This window comes from Plectropomus leopardus, chromosome 8, assembly GCF_008729295.1.
Source record: "Plectropomus leopardus isolate mb chromosome 8, YSFRI_Pleo_2.0, whole genome shotgun sequence".
Lineage (NCBI taxonomy): Eukaryota > Metazoa > Chordata > Actinopteri > Perciformes > Serranidae > Plectropomus > Plectropomus leopardus.
The window spans coordinates 27,117,736-27,131,524 of NC_056470.1; the positions used below are offsets into that span (position 1 = coordinate 27,117,736).

The 13,789-nt window shown below is 40.1% G+C and overlaps 1 protein-coding gene across 7 annotated transcripts in view; it reads right to left on the reverse strand.

Moving 5' to 3' along the window:
• LOC121946700 (synaptotagmin-2-like) overlaps window positions 1-13,789 on the reverse strand; it is a 79,545-nt gene that overhangs the window by 31,367 nt on the left and 34,389 nt on the right. For 4 of the 7 annotated variants that reach the window (XM_042491389.1, XM_042491394.1, XM_042491388.1 and 1 more), the window contains one exon: window positions 8,423-8,490. The exons of 1 other annotated variant lie outside the window; for it this stretch is intronic. The gene's annotated coding sequence lies outside the window, so the exon portion shown is untranslated. Of the gene's footprint in view, window positions 1-1,559; window positions 1,728-1,871; window positions 2,010-8,422; window positions 8,491-13,789 lie in introns of those variants that run through there. 2 more of the 7 variants (XM_042491393.1, XM_042491391.1) reach the window with 2 other exon arrangements.

Genomic DNA, 13,789 nt, shown 5'->3' on the forward strand with positions numbered 1-13,789 from the left:
GATTAAAGAGTGGTGAAAATGCCCTGTCAGCGCAGCAGGGTGCCGTGACTGGTGACAGCGTCTGACCATTTAACACTGACGCTCCCTGCCATCCTCTGCCAGCAACACAACATCAAATGGGCTGGGGCCAGAACTGGGAAGACTCAGCTCTCACCTGGTGTGGGAAGCTGACAGTGGCTGAGCAGTCCCAATGATAGTTGTGCTAATGTGTCAGAGAGAAAATCACTGACTCATCCTCAGAGTGCAGCAGGGGTTGCCACTTTGAACACACCTCTGCTTGCAGAATACTTTAAAATATGACCAGCTGAAGAAATAATGAAGCAGCAGGAAGTGGGAAAACAAGGCTGATGTGGGTGCAAGAGGGCACACCCACTCAAGCAAGACACTCTGGGAGGCAGTTAGAATAAGCCTCTTTTATTTCTCCTCTTCTCTGAGCAGTCCTCTGCAAACGGGCACCAGCTGCCTTCTTGGAGGGAGCCAAAAGAAAAAAAAGAAATAAGACCGGTGAACTTCAAAGCGTCCTCTCATTTTTTCTGGTTATGTATGAGAGAGTCGGAGAGTATTTCTCAGTGTGAGAGCCAATGGGAGCGGCAGCCTGAGGTACGTACTTAATGAGCCTGCCTGAATGTTTTAGAGGCTGACAAAAAAAGAAACCTTCAGAGCATGCTCAGAACAGTCTCCTGCACTCCGGATATTGGAGGAGTAAACATGTATGCAAGTATAGCATACACGCAGCTGCATATACATATAATATGACCCCTCACATCCCATACTCGGGGTTTGTTTACCACACTCCTGAAACCTGAGTGATCATGTGACCACTCTGAATACAAGCTATTGACTGTATCTGATAATTACACCAGGGACTCTCAGGAGAATAAACCTGGTTTATATTTCGGGATGTTACTTCAGGACACGAAGCAGACATGAATAATCTCTTTGCGCATAATGTGAGAATTATTGGATTTGTTTTAAACTGGAGGAAATGACACCCTATCTATTCACAGTCAGCTTGTTATCATTAATTTGAATTTGATTTCATGAAAACTCTGTTTTGCTAATGATGCAGACCTGCAAGACTCGACATGAGGAGGTTTAGCAGCCCAAGATGGGTTTTGTCCTTGGTGCTGTCACCTCAGCGCTGCCTGTGCTATATGTCCCATGAGAGACAGCAGAAAAAAAGAGCATCCTGCAGCACTTTAAAAAATCCCCACCCCTCTATACTCCTCAGCACAACTGTCAGCCTCTTTTCATGTCTTACTCATCACTCTCAGAAGATAAAGAGCACCGTGGCTTGTGTCCGTTTGGTTACATTGCGTTTATAACACAGTATTGATACAGTGCGGTGGTTTAATTTGCAATTTTCTGGCTCCGGTTGTTTGTTTCCGTGTGTTTTGGGGAGGTCATGAAAGATGCCGATGTGGCTACAGGGGTAAGCAGAGCATCTGTCAGCAGGGCAGCCTCCTGGACACTCTCCAGGAAAGAGGTACTACACCCGTCAGGCAAGCTAAATGAGGCATGATCAATGAGAATAATCTACATCCAGAGCTACATCTCACCCCCTCTTCAAAAAAACCTGATGTGGAATCTTGATGGATTGCACACAAAATGGGTGAAGACAAGGTCCAGAGCTGGATCCGAGAGGCAGGATGTTCAGTATTCCCTTCACAAGGCTCATGAATTAAAGTTTGGACCACATGCACCAGGAAGTAACATGCACACAGCACCTGCATTATGAAAACCAACAAAAAAGGAAACGCCAAGTCAGACACAGCCTGCAGAAAGCAACCCCCAGCCTTGTAACTCTGATCCAGATTCCTCAAAGGAAGTGTTCAAGCAATGCTGAGAAGAGAGTTGAAATACGCCCTTACCAGCACTACCGTAATTCCGTAATCCTGTTCTCCACAAAAGGCTAACCCATTCACCAAAGAGGCACTTAGGGTTAATGTTACAATGCCTTAATAATGTCCCTCGACCGCTCTCCCATCAGCACCAGAAACTGCAGTCCTCTTCGCACTGTTTCCACTGCAGCACTACTTACTCTCCCGTACACACACACACACACATACACACACACGCTCACACATTCTCTCGGTGACTACCCCCACCTCTGTTTCGCTCAATCCCCTCCTCCTCTCCCTCGCTCCACTCTTTCTATCTCTGTCACTGAAAGGATCCCCCTCCCCTCCCCTTTTCCCCCCCCTCTCCCCCTTTCTCTCCATCTTCCATCTCTCCCTCCACTCCAGCTCTCACTACCCTGGCCGGCTGATTTGTGATGCTGCTCACAAGGTGCTGTATGCAGCAATCTGTGCCCCGGTCCAATGCATAAGGGCACTCCAAAAGCATCCATATGCTCTACTGTCCGACCGGCACCCACACCCTCGTTCATATAGCACAGCTGCACGGGAACTCCGCGGGGCTCAGATATGTTCCTGAGCTGCTGCTGCATGAAAAAAAGAGTGAATGTAAATAAGTAAACAAGGGTAAAAATGCCATACTGTATATGAGACCTCTAGATAATAAGACAAGAAGAAGCACGTCATTTGCTGTGTGCTTACTGCAGCAATAGTCTGCTGCTGAGTCTCTTTCTCTCTTGCCATCTCTATCCATTTATCTGAATTATGTCTTTAGACTTGCACCACTCCCACTGTCATCAAGGAAGATTTTAATCCTACAACAAGCACAAGGACTAGCTGGGTATTGCGTATATAAGTGTGCAAATATATTGGTAGGATTTGAAACATTTTGCTGACCTTGCACAGCTTTATTAAAGCATCTAAGCTCAGTAATGAGGCTTTTGGGTGTGCTCATGTGATAATAATCGCCAAAAAAAGGGTTACAAAAATATATATATATTTCTAGTATACTAAAATCCTCAGCATCGCTGCCCGGGCCCACTTTAACTCATACTGCATTTTTTTTCCCTTCCAGTGGGCACATTACTGTGTAAATCTGCTTGTTTAATGACGATATGTGACGCACTCTTTCGCTTTACACCAACGCTGAACCAGACAGTTTGGAGCCCTTTGGGTATTACTGCGTGTCACCGAGAATTATCATCGTCATCTAAGTGAATCACCCTTCTTACTGGCCGGCAATGAGCACTTGAACCAGAAATCAATAAAGTCTCAATCAGAGAAAATGGAAGGTAGAGAGAGTGAGAGAGAGGGAGATGACTTTTTGTAATTTCAAAACATACAACTGGAGCGAGAGAGGAATGTAATTTGTTTCCTGTCTGTGGTAATACCATTTCTCAGTGTTGGGTCCAGGCTGGATGCATGGTTGGTGGTTTTGAATTAGAAGTGATCTGGTAATTATAGGGGAGGTGAAGCTGTCCTAATAACACCCACATAAAGAAAAATGAGAGCTCTTATCATCTTGATATCTTCACCTTCACCTTTGCTAGTGTACAAACTAAGCGGTAAAGCTGGCGTTACTCAAGACTTTTTTTCGTCAACAAATTCATCAGAAGCACCATTCCTGTCTATCTCCAGCTGCGCTGTCATAAATCAAAAGCGTGCAAAAAATAATAATTAAAAAAAGATATACTATGCAGAATTTTGCTAAAAAAAAAATGTATTGACTCACGCTAAAGTGATCTCTCTCAATTATCACGTATGACCCACAAGAAGTGTGTGGTGGTGTATTTATCTATAGAATACCTGCCCTCTGCCTTTATTTTCTTCTTACTTTGCAGTGTTTGAGATGTTCCTCGCACAGCTGGAAGTTGTGAGTTTAAATAAGTTAGCAACCAGGTGCCACATTATAAGGATTATACATCAAAGAAGAAGCAATGAAACCGGCGACACAGAGCTGAAAAAAAAAAACGCAAAATAAAGTGAACAGGAGTGAATTTGGGGTTGGTTTTTACTTTAACTTTCACTGGTTATACTGTTTATAGACAGAAGAAGTATGAATCTTAGTCACATGACTTGGACTCGAGTCACAAATTTGATGACTTTAGACTTGACAAAATCAAAAAAGACTTGCAACTTGACTTTAATGCCAATGACTTGTGACTTCACTTAGACTTGAACCTTTTGACTCAATAGTACTTGACAACTTTCCCCAAACCAATCTGCAGGAAATTTAAAGAAAAACAAGACTGGACAAGAATATAAAAAATTGCTGTTTTGGTGGATTACTTCTAGTAGTGCTATGTGCTATGAAAGTGTACTGTCATCACTACTTTTTTATGATTAAGATCAGTTGCACTCGTTCTAGCAAACCTGTTTTTAAGGAAAAACAAATGCTAATTTTTAAAAAGAAACATTGAATTTTGCTCATATAACATATTTTTACTCTGTTGTTAAAATGTCCTTACATGTGGTGAAGCAGGCATTAAGACTTGTTTATGACTCAAAACTAAAAATTTAGGACTTGGGAGTTGTTAGTTTTGACTTGGGACTTGACTTGGGACTCGATTGCAAAGATGTGTGACTTGCAAAACAATTATTTGGTCCCACCACACACAAGCAGTAACCAACAATTCCTGCATAGTACACCTATAAAAATGATCATAAATATACAGTTTCATTTTGAGAAAAGGCTTACTATTGTTCTTTAGAAAGCTGGGCATTGTAGTTTTTTGGATTAACTGGTGTAAATAGTGCATTTGTTAGGGACTATTTTCTGCAGCGGATTGACACACATTTTGTTTCTAGTAAGTATTCAACTGCACTATATGTAGGATTCACTCAAAATAACAGTGCACATTCATAATGAAAGACCATGCAGTGCAACAGAGTGACAAAAATGGAGCTCGACAGCACAAATGAGGCTTTGGCTACACAGAATATACTCAGTAGCATGATAAAATTGTCACTGTTTTTTGTCTTTTTATGGGATTTACTGACTACAAGAACAGAATATTTAGGGTCACAGAGTACAACCATACCTGGAGGGTGGCTACTTCAGCTTTTCCTGCATCTCACTGCCTCCATATTGTTTTGTGAGGGGTGAAAGTAAAATGGCAGCCTTCACAATGCGATTTGTGCTAAATAAAGCCCAATAGTTTATATTCCCTCCTCATCAACAATGTGGTTTGACATTTAAGCCTCGCTATTGGATCCATGAAAGCTAGTGAAGCCTGTATTCCTTTGTGCACTGTGAGAGATATCTCACAGCCCAGTGCCCTGAAACTCAGGCAGGTCTGATTCAGTGTCTGAGTGGGAACAGGATATTGATCCACCCGAGATTCATGGCATGCTGGGTAAACCCATGGTGAACAACACTGGCACCTGCCCCATGAGACATGAAACACAGAAGCAAAGTGATTTGTAGTGACAGATGACAAATATAAACGCTCTCGTCATAGTTTTACACTGCTGACTACTGCTGTACACACCAAAATATGCTAATATTCTAGTAATTCAATTGACTAAGAGAAAGAAAAACTCCATCAGACCTCACTTTGAACTAAACAGGCCAAGTCTCCAGGGACATCCAGTGCAACTTACAATGCATATTTAATAAGGCGTGCGTGTTGTGGAGACTAACTGCTTGCAGCCATGTATTCAAGCCATTCAGTCAATGAGTATGGGAAGCCATTAAAATGCATCGCCCTACCCAGTCTTTTCCGAAAAAAAAATCACATGTAATGCCATGTGTTTCTATGCAATGAGTAAAAGCTGTGCTTTCACAAGGTGACACTGGAGATATCCAACACAACCTCGACAGAAAAAGACAAAAATAGAAATGCAGGATGGCAAAGAGACAGGAGTGATGCTTCTTTTCTCTCCGGGTGATAGGAGAGCAAAAAAAAAAAAAAAACATAAAAGATGTGTCCTGATGCCTCATATACGGCACAAACGATCACATCTAGTGCTTCTTTTTATCAAGTGAAGTCGTATGATTTATGTCTGCTCTAAACATGAAGCAGTGAAGCATTTTTGCCGCTTCCCCCGATCTTCAAATCTTTTTAGCGAGCGCAGCCTTCATGTATTTGTGGTAAATGTAAAAAGCCGCGGCTGGCGGTCAGCGATTAGATCTGCTTCTGTGTCTGTGCTGCGATGTGGTGCTGCAGATGTGAGGAGGTGCAACAATGCAGCACTGTGTGTTTTATTGTGTTGGCCCATTTTAGATCTGGCACAGCTAGAGGGAAACCCCTCTGCTGGAGACATGTTTCCATTATGTGTTTTCACACAGCTGTGCAGAATCTGCTGCGACAATGTGTGTTATTTCAACGGAAGAGTGAAATATTGTGGGTGAAAACACCAAATTTAGGACCTAATGGCAAATTTTTAGATTTTACCTGTTTTAGTTACTACTGTGGTTTTGTAGGTTAAAAATAATCAATACTCATAAGTATTATATCCTCCATCATATCACTAGGTGCATAAAATGGTATATTAAAGCAAAAATCTTTGAAACACTGAATATATAAGCCTTATATAAAGAGCTGATTTTTTAAAAATCATTTTTCAAGCAAAAATGTTTTAAAATGTGACAATTTGCTTTCTCCTCCCTTACGTTGTAGCTAATTAAATTTATTTGGGTTTTTAACAGTTATTCAGAAAAAGCACCTTGGGCTCTATAAAACTGTGATGGACATTTTTGTGTTTTGTTTTGGGTTTTTTTTTGTCTCTGATGTCTGTGGACCAAACAATTAATCGAGAACACTGGGCGGATTAATTTTGTAATAAATGATCCTACTTATGAGTAACCCTTTATCTTTTTACTTTAGTTATGTATAAAGCCATTTCACATGGTTATTTTTAAAATATTTGACAATTTACATTTTTCTGTTTTTCTAAATTTAATTTTCTTCTGTGATATCATCTTGGAATATTTTACATGATCCAAATTCTGAAAAAATGAACAGATTCTTATATACAGTATATAGTGCAGAGTAAATCAGTTATTTAAGAATTCCTTCTTATCATTATTTATTCAATCAACTGAAATTCAAATCCAATCAGAGTTAATCCAGTAACTGATTTTGTGCAATTTAAGTATTTTTTTGATATTCTGCAATTAAACAACATTCAAAGCTTTTATAACGGACAACTAAATAGGGTTGCTCGCAGTGACGAACCCAAAGGGAATTATCACCTGACCCTCTACAGAGCATCTTTGAACTTTATGTTTTGGTTCACTTTTCCTGCTCATATCATCATTTTTGTGAGCAATAGGCAGCTGTTTTCAGCTGTCTTTTAAAAATCTGCTGTATACAGCATTTGGCAGTATGAGAGCTAGATATTATCCTTAGGGGTGTAAAGAATGATTATTTTGCTGTGTTGTGTTTCAGCTGCCTCCCAAGTGGCCAAAATTTAGTTGATGAGTTGAAGTTTAAAAAAGTTCTTTGTGTTTGAGTTCTTATTAAATTTCATCCTGATAAGAAAAAAAGATATTTTTTTTTGGTGCCTCTTGCAAACCCAGAGATGAGGAATTTATGCTCCTTCCTCAGTATGCATTTAGTACAGACCCTAATGGTGCTGCATATTCAAACACTTAACTGTGCAGCAGCAGTCCCCAGGGTAAGAATTCTCATTCAGTGGATGTTGAGCTGATCAATGTTAATAACAATGAGGCTGACACAGGGTAGCGAGGGCTGAATAATGGCAGATGCTCATAGTAACAGAGTCGGAATAAAAGCGTCGGCCAGTAACCGTCCTTCAAGGCGTGGCTGTTGTCCGCTGGGGATTATTAGCTTTCTGTAGCCTCTGAGGCACTGGAGCCTCCATCACTCATGGAAATGACTCTGATTAATCAGCTGAGTGCTGTAGTGTGCGGGGTATGCTGGAGACCAGACCAGTCCGACAGTAAATCATGCTTGTTCACAGTGGGCTGCACCTTCATCCTCACTATGCCTTCCCTGCTCAGTGCACGCTGCAGTGGGCTCCCTCCTCCCTGGCACATGCAGAGCTTTCTCTAACAACAGATGGAAGAGCGGGGAAAACCCGAAACACGACGTTTCATGCTGACATCTAGCGGAATTCAAAACATGTGATTACGCAACTCTATTTACATACACTGTAGCACTGTGCTGATTTCATTGTTGGACTCCATGTTTAATATTCTTCTGGAATAATTTGATATGAAGTATAAATAACTGCAGCGCTCATCAGAGTGTTATATTACTGGACAGTTTGAGAGAGCACCCAACCATAGACAGTCCACCATCTGGGCCATGCCTTCAGTGGACAGTGGGGACACAGAGCCAAGCAGGATTTCTCATAGGATGAGGAATGGATGATATTTCTGAGAGGGGAGCTGCAGAGGATGGAGGCATCTAACAATGTGCAGTGATCTGTCTCCTCCTAAAGAGGACGGTCACGGCAATGACACTGGACTGATCTGATGGAGTGGAGAATCTCCTCCTCCCTGCTTCTCTCTCCATCTCACAGCCTCTGAGTTCGCAGCGCTGGCTCAGAGCCTCAACTCGTGCCACACATAACATGTTTGCTGGCGGGGTACTCACAGCCAAATCTTGATTTCTTGAAAAGTGGCCGGAGGTAATCACAGTGAGAGTGCTGTCAGTCAGAAACCCTGAAAGAGAAAGACAGTGTGAACTCAGAGAGGCACATTTCACTCTTCACTCTAAATCAAAGAAACGTCCATATTGTATTTATTGGAGAAATTTAATGTCAAAGTTGACCTGAAAGTCATTCCTCTCTGATCATGTAAATATACAGAGTTTGATAGATTTGAAGGCGGTTAAATAACCCAACTGGCAGAAAAATGTTGGCATTGAACGTTTCTGCAAACCATGGATACAATACATTGAAACTCTACATTTCAACAAAGCTGTTGAGAACCTGGTTATGTTTAGGCAAAAAAACACTGATTATGGTTAGAAAAAGATAATGCTTTGGCTTAAAATAGCCCTTTTGTGGGGCACAATCCCGGCAGGAAAAACAGCAGTGTCTCAGTTAAAGACAACCGCTTTTTGGTTCACAATCCGAGGCAGGAAAAGATGCAATGTCTTGGTAAAAAACACACACTTGTAGTTTCAAAAGCTGCAATGTCTCAATAAAAAAACGATTGCTTTTTGGGCCACTACCACAAGATTAAAAGCAGCAATGTCAACCACTTTTTAGGCCACAATCCCAACAGGAAAAGCAGCAATGTCTCGATATAAAAGAATCGCATGTTGTGCCTTAGTAGCCACAATAAAACAGCTACAGGGCGCTACAAAACACCCATGTTCGGTGCCTAAAAAGTGGCTGGAAACACAACAATGACTCGCTAAATCACAATGTCTTGTTTTTTATTTGTTGGTCTTGAACACTGGTCTGCAGCTTGGCAGGTGTTTGGCCAACATGTCACTCCAATCCACCACCGATGGCAAAGTCAGTTCACATATATGTAAAACATACAAATGTATTCGTGGTTTGCAGAAATGTGCATTGCCAAAAGAAAAATTCTGAGGTCTGGGGTTGGGTTAAACTGGTATTTGTATCTTTTAAAGATAATCCCTGGCATTATATCACCCTCCACTTACACCTAGTGTGTTTAGCATTCTTGACTAAAACCATGAAAAATGAAACTTTCAATTTGCACACAACAAACCCTTTGTTGTGTGCAAATGTTTTTGAGCCAAGAGAAGAATATTGATAGCTGTCTCGCTCTCACATAAACAAGCTGATATATGGCTGGAGCCAATCTTTGTTGATCCACAAAGCTGCAGGATGAATGAATCATGACTGAAAGCTATCTATTGCACATTACGACTCACCGGTTATTGAATCAATTCATTGTCATAACCGTAGTACCACTCTAATGACGGTCTCTTTGAAAACTGGCTGTGAACATAAAACAACTTTCTGAACCAACACACAAAGTTCAAATCTGACTTAAAAGAGCTTTGAACCTTTTATATTACACAGATATCCCCACAGTGTTTTCATGGTGAAGCTCCAAAGATGAATTCATCAGCCACGCATTAATATTTCATTTTTGGCATATTGTTTTATTGACAAACACAACAGGCAGGTGTTGACAAATGGTCATCACCTCACTAATGGCTGTATTGGACAAACACTGGAATCTGATCAAAGCAACACATTTCTAATTTCAGGAGACCAAAATCATTTTTGTTAAATAAGGATTTGCTCATTTCCTCTCATGGCAAAATAATAGATTCAATATTCAACTGACTAATTTCAAAGCATGATTAATTACTTATTTATAAAGAACCAAGTCAAAAGACAAATATCTGTACATTAGATGTGAAGATACCACAAGATAGTTAGCTTATCTTAGTTTAGCATAAAGACAGAATCTGCCCAACATCACCCTTCAAGCTTCAGTTTACATGTCATATATCTCGTTTGTTTAACCAATACAAAAAACAAAATGCACTTCCTTAAGTCTTGTTGTTGTATCTCTTGTCGGATTGTGGTTGACTTTCAGTTAGGTTTAGGCACACAAAAACACTTGGTCATGGTTAGGAAAAGATCATGTTTTGGGGCACAATTCCTGCTCGAAACAGCAGCGATGCCTCGGTTAAAAACAACCACTTTTCTGGCCATAAGCAGGAAAAGCAGCAATGTTTCGGTAAAAAACAACTGCTTTTGGGCCATAATTCCAGTAGGAAAACAATATTGGCTCCGTAAAATAATAATTCCATTAAAAAAAAAGCTTTAAAGAGCAGTGTTGTCATGGTAAAAAACAGCCACTTTTAGAGCCTAAGAAGCCACTGGGTTCCTTTAATATACAGATTTTTTTTTTTTTTGCCTAAAAAGCTGCTGGAAACACAGCAGTAATTTGCTAATCAGGTTTCTTTTTTTTTTTTTTTTTTTGGTCTCAAACAGTTGGCTGGAGCTTGGCAGGCTGTCAGCATATTGCCCACTCCATACAGGGAAATAGGAGATATAATGTGTTAATTAGTGAGCTTTAGAGGTGCCAGGACAGGCTAGAGGTCAGCTTTTTCATCCTGCTCTAAGTGTTTTGGCTAAGCCAACCATCACTTTGTGGTAGCTTCATATTAACCAAACACATGAGAGTGGTATCGATCTTGCCATCTAACTCTGAGTAAGAGAGCGAATGAGCTTTTTTTTCTCCAAATGTCAAACTATTCCCCTCGGGTGCGACAACCAGATTTAAGTCACTTTCTTTGACTCATGACCGCGACTATCTACTGTGCCCTTTCAGATGCTTGCAAATAACAATGTGCTGACGACAGAATGAAAGAATTTTGTCAGTTTTCTTGTGCAGACCTTTGAGAATATTCTATTTGTGGCCCAATTTCCGCCTCCTATTTTAGCAAAACAATCCATTTCATGATTCACTGGACTTAATTGCTTTATTGTAATTGTATCATGAAAGACATCCACAGGGAGAGATAACCAACTTCAATTTGCGTACTTCAGTGAAGGAAAACAGTTCAAACAATTCCGCCATCACCAGCATTTTCTTATGTGAATCATATAGATAATATAAGGATTTTGTTTTTCTGAACACACTCAAAGCAGTTCATTTAAATTGCTATTTAATAAGTAACACCCTTGAGATTAATCCATCATTAGGATCTGCTGATGCCATAAAATATGAACACTGTCAAACTGCTGAAAGAAATCGTCTTCTATACCTCGTGCATGTGACCTTTTCAACAGACAACAAGACGGCTGATGAAAAATATCTGTGTACTGAAGAGTAATTTCATGGTGCATGGATGACAGTATAGACTGGGGACTCTTAATGTTCCTGACTTCCTGCACAAATACCTGCAGTCCTCATTGAAACGTTATGAAACTATCAAAGTGACTTGTTTGCAGCCGACTGAGGGGCCACAGTGACAGGGAGGAGAAAAGCAGCACATCAACACTGCTTCACACTGCAGCACTCCAAAAATACAAGTGGCATTTTATTTCAAATGGAAAGGTCAAACGACAAGGACTGAATTCAAATTTATAAAAAAAACAAAAGCACTCAATCAAAGCTGATTAGAATCTCAAATATATAAGTGCTTGCCTGTTACACACTTTGATAATAACATGATCCCACAGCTGAAATAAATACTATCCTGTGAGGACAAATTTAAGGTCGAATCTCACTCCGAAAAAAAGGAACAAATTGTTGAATGATCATAAATTGGCGAGCTGACAAAGGCGACAGGCCCTGATGTGCAGATTCTCAGATACAATCACGTTAAAGGGAATTGCCTCTTGGTGAACATAATTGGATCGTTCCCACACCTATTTATGTCCACAAGGGACCGCACTATGTGGAGGAAAAAGGAAAGGGAATTTAATGAAGACTCTGTCCTTTCGTTTTCATGACAAGTCCAAATCAGAGAAGCACCCTAGCAATGGTGTCAATTCAAAAATGTACAGTGATAAGCCAAATCATTCATGTCGGTATCTAAGTGTTACCAGATGTGAAAATATTCCTAGCCCTTTAGAAAGCAGGTCTGAATAATAAAAAGTCTCACTCAAGTGTATTTTGGCATTTTTGTGATATTTCATATTTTTCTGAGTCATTCTCTGACAATGCTGATTAGCCACAATGTTTGCTAAATATTTTTGACAAATAATTTTGCGTTTAAAGATAAAAAAAAGTTGTTGCCAAAGCGGGAAGATGAAGTATGACTATAGTAAAAGCTGCAGATCATACATCTTTTTCCAAGCTTGCGCAGGTGCACTTTCCTGCCTCTTCGCATCTGACCAGCAAAACCAACATTGTTATGAGCTAACTAGTCAATTTATCTTGCGTTTTGGCTACACTGAAGATGTAATAGATGCGAGCAATTTGCAGAGCGGATGAGTCATGTTTTTTTACTTGCAACACCTTCAGTACACATACAGCGTTGGGTTGTTTGAGACACAGGCATAACAAGACGATTATCTTTCATTTTGGCATTGAGTGGGATGTTTATTCAGTTTTTGGACCCAGCACAGCACGGTGAAACTTCAGCCTTTTCACCAAGTTTGTGTCATATGGGTAAGTTCACTTCTACAGACTACAACAGGCCACAGAAAAGATAAAGTTATTAAGCAACTGCAAGCCAGTATTGGCAAAATAAATGCTGAAAGGCATGAACCCTGTTTGGGTAACTGACCTTTCAACAACACTGACACTGTTTGCTGTGACTTGAGATGACAGATATTTTGCCTTGTTTTAAGGTTAGTCTACACAAAATCATTTTGTTTCTTAATTTATTGTAACATTGTGATATACTGTGGTGGAATATCTTTTAATGGTCTTTAAATGCCCTTATCTATTCTGTATAGAATAACTATTTTCTGCCAAAGTTGCAACAACTTTGGGTATTTCACATATGAGATTTCTGTTTTTTTCCTCTTTTTGTTTTTCTTTTTACTGGTTTGAAGGGGGCAGGGCTCAGTTGGAAACAGGTGATGTCACACCAATCAGGATTAAGCAGAATCTGTTGTCAGCTGTTGGAAAATGTTTGGTCACTGTCAGTCAAAAGTGATCAAAACACACCCACATAGTCCTCACAGAGAAGATTAGCAATTAGCAAATCATCCCCCAGGGACAAATAAACTGTCTTGAATCTGTACAGCTGAGTTTTTGACTATTAATCTCTTAACATCACATTTTAGCATATTCAGAAATAAAGCTATAATGTTAAATAATTAAGATGTGAAGCCAAGTTTTCAGGGACTATAGGGCTGCACTGTCCAACACATATGCTGTGTTTAAGATCACATAATAACATACTATGTACTTCCTATGATGTAAAATTGAGTAAGTGGTGCATTCACACTGCATATTATTGGCATTTTGTGTACATGAGAAATGCCCCGAAGTATACTATATTAACAAGAACCTCTGAGTGTAAGATATGAGTTTACTGGACTGAACTCACTTGACTGACATTGCA